General features: G+C 40.0%; 1 long non-coding RNA gene across 2 annotated transcripts in view; it reads right to left on the bottom strand.

Annotated features, from left to right (window-relative positions):
* Positions 1–163: 163 nt before the first annotated feature.
* LOC107094040 overlaps positions 164–3,615 on the bottom strand; it is a 33,344-nt gene continuing 29,892 nt past the window's right edge. For both annotated transcript variants that reach the window (XR_001481647.1, XR_001481648.1), the window contains one exon: positions 164–1,538. This is a non-coding gene — a long non-coding RNA (uncharacterized LOC107094040). The remainder of the gene's footprint in view (positions 1,539–3,615) is intronic.

The following is a 3,615-nucleotide window of genomic DNA, read 5'->3' as shown; positions in this document are numbered from 1 at the left end:
ATTACCGCCAACTACTGGAACGGAGTGTGAATCGCGATGTGCAGCCAGACGGAGATGACGCGTTCTGCTCATGCGCTCTTGTTGTCAGAGAACCGAGCCAGGGAAAACCGAGCCGAGCCCACCTCTGGAACTGGTCTGCAGTTATCTCGGTCCGGTTGTGTCTAGCTCGGTTCAGTTCAGTTTGCTTTGCATTTACACAAGATAAGTTATCTCAGTTACTGAGCTCGGACAGGTCTCGGCACAGTTTTTCAAGGGTAGTGTAAATGGGGTAATAGTGGTGTTAGCATGATGCTATGAAGGGGTATTTCGTCCACATAAACAGGTCTAAGTTAGAGTCGTGCATAATCATGAAGGAAAGTGATGTTTTGTTAAAAATGAAATAAGACGAAACTTGTTCCAATGAAGCTTGTATTTGCACACACCACCCCCTGAGCTAAAATTTATAACTGCCTTTCCCTGCTATTAAAGCTGAAAGGATGTTAGGATTTGTCTCTACCTCCTTTACTTATCTAGACAATGAGATATTTCCTCTTTCCAGTTAATAATGTAGCTTCATTTAATTTAGAATGTTTTGACCAGATATTCTACAGTCTTGTCATGTATTATCAATCAGATTAGCTCTGGACTTTGGCTATCCCGTTCAATTGAAAACACGTTAAACTAAAAAGCTCCACAGGAGCTTAAATTTCTCACAAACTCTACCTAGGAATCCCTATTTTTGGCTTTATCTGTAGTACAACCAACTTGATCGTTTTCCAAGTATCTGCAAAAAACAAAAAACAAAACATCATGTTACAGCTGATATGTTTTACAGAAAGGGTTTTGCGTTTAGCGAGATAAGCCAGATCAGTCCACCCCTACATACAGTATGGAACTTTTACTGCAGTCTAAAAAAATGTACTGCTGGTCGACAGCATTGCATATGTACAATATTCCTTATAAGGCTTATAGAAAATACAAAAAGCTGAAATTTAATTACACACTTTGACTATTAACTAACTTAGGTAAAGACAATTAGTGGTATTGGATTTATTTAGGGGGGTCAGAATAAAGCGGTCTGATCTATAAAGCATGTCGTTCCTCTCAGATTTTAATTGTAATTGAGTTTGGAAGTCATATATTTTGTTCCTTCCAGGGTAGTGCATGTCTGTGTTGGCCTATCACATTTAAACACACTGATGTCTGCGTTTGTAACATGACAGAATCTGTTAAAGTTCAGGAGTTATATTCTAAGTCTGTGCAGCCTTTGTGTCACGCAGAACACTTTGAAGGATTTCTTGTTTCTTAGAACTGTTTTCTTAGTTTCTAAGAGCTGAGTGTTAATATTATTGAGAGGGAGGCTGAACTCAACAAAGCACAGATCCCTGCCCACATGTGAGGAGCATAGGGCCACAGCTGCTGCCTCTGCTAATGCATCTCACCTGCTACGCAACATGCAGCGGGTCGGTGGTAGGGGGTAAGGGGTTGGTTGGCTGGCCTCCTGTCTTCAGGCACAGTGATTGTTCCAGCAGCACATCAGGTAGTCTTCATCCAAAAAACTAGGAAAATACGAAAGAAAAGAACAAAATCCAAGATAAATCTGTTACTTATGTGAAAAAGAAAATGGTAAAATACTTCAGCATGATGCAAGGGTGTAACTTTGCAGTGACAGTTGGTGGGGACGCTCTAAGGGTGGTAGCTGATGGACCTACAGCTACTCAACATATTTCAAAAATCATTTATACACAGATTTTTATTATATGTGCTTTAATTCTTGTAGGTTTATTATACTTTAGTTTTAAGTCTGTCCTGTGAGTCTGTCTGTCTCTGGGTTGGCTGGCACAGCTATTTCTGAGTCAAAAAGATATGTTGAATTTTATTATAGCATACTGTATTTGAGTAAATCTGTTTCACCTTTAAATCAGCTGTCCCTAATTGTGTCTGTGTTCTGCTTAAAAACAGATTTATGAACCAGTCTACCAATATAATGATGCCAGAGTAAATCATTTTCCAGATCTCTAGAAGCTCTGCAGTCTGATTCTCTGTTTAATGATAAAACAACAGATATGTTCATCTATAACTCAGAGTAATGGTCTTTTGAGAAGCCCAGCTTTTTTTACTTATATAAATTTACAATCTGTTACCATTTTTAGCTGAAAAAGTGTATGTATCGGTATGTAACAAACTGATTTTTTGGTGGCATCTCTGATTTTTTTTTAACCAACCAGTCTCCTAACTTTTACCTAAACATAATGTTGGAGTAGCTGCCAGTAAAAATTCACTGAGTGCTGTTGCGAATTTATGTTAAAACGGCTTGCCACAGTTGGTCAGACGAAACCGAATTTATGTTAAAAACGGCGTGCCATATTCAGTGTGTCTCTCCTCCTCCACGTAGCGACTGTGTACGATGTGAATAGCGACCCCAAATAATATTATGTCCCAAAGCGACAAATCTGACGATATTTCACTGAGAGGTGGGACTGGAGAACAGCGGGAGAGAGAGAAAAAAACGGACTGAAAACGCTCTGAACACAGTTAGCTGCACCCAACCCCAGTTATTGTTGGCTAAAGTAAATGGACTGTCCCCTTCATGCACAAAGTCCTTCACACATCCACACCAGTCCTTCAGAAAGTTACGCCAGTGGCATGATGACTTATAGATTTGACATCTGTGAGATCAATTACAAACACCAAGAGGTTGTCAGCCCTCACAGGGCATCCCTGTGTGTGTTGACATTTTATAATTGTTTTATAATTTTAGAGGAGAGAATATATATTTTCTGAGTTTCCTTGTACTCGGATTGTGGTTTTTGGTGCACTGGATTAGACTTGTCTGACATCTATCTGATGCTTGACGAATACAACACGGTTTTGCTTGTTTGTCAGCCTCTGTTGAGCAAAAGTCATGTGAGGGTAGCCTCGGTCAGCGTGTACTCCTAGAGAAAAAAGTGGCTATGTGAGGAAATAAACCTACAGCACATTATGGAATGATATGTCTTGAGCTGAGAGGCCCGATTGTGTCTGCTCACTGGTGAACTTGAGTCTCTCTGCATTATTTAACGCCACATTACTTACACCATAGCATTGTGGATTGTAAATATGCACAAGCACAGACCCGTATAGAAATAAAAGGAGCACAACAACTCTATGCAGAAGAGTTCCCCCCCACCAAACAATCAATACTATACATTTCACAGTTTTATAGCATTGTTGCCTACCAGCAAGAATGTTCTGTGTTCGATTCCTGGCCAAGGTAATGCGTCGCCATCTATCTCTGTGTCCAGTGGAGATAGGAGGCTGTGGACAAACGGATCACTCCACCACAAGTCTCTAAATAACCAGCCACTGAAAACGTGACGACTTATTACAGGTTTGTAGAATCCCCATTGTGTTTTTGAGGCTAGACATGTTTTTAAAGTGGTAGAGGACTACCTTAGTTTTACCGCCTCTTGAAAAGAAGTGGAGATTTATCTACTACATGAAAAATATCAACTGGTTCTGATGTTTTAATAGAACCTCATGGCAAAGCCCTTTAAAGGAATAGTACACCCAAAATATGATTAGCCTTCATTTTCTACTCACCCCCATGCTGAACAACACTCTGGAGTACTTTTTTGATATCTCAAATGCATCTGG

This window comes from Cyprinodon variegatus, unplaced genomic scaffold (genome assembly GCF_000732505.1).
Source record: "Cyprinodon variegatus isolate N-32 unplaced genomic scaffold, C_variegatus-1.0 Scaffold459, whole genome shotgun sequence".
In the NCBI taxonomy this organism is placed as follows: domain Eukaryota; kingdom Metazoa; phylum Chordata; class Actinopteri; order Cyprinodontiformes; family Cyprinodontidae; genus Cyprinodon; species Cyprinodon variegatus.
Note: the sequence above shows the minus strand (reverse complement) of the source record. Positions and strands in the feature narration are given on the sequence as shown.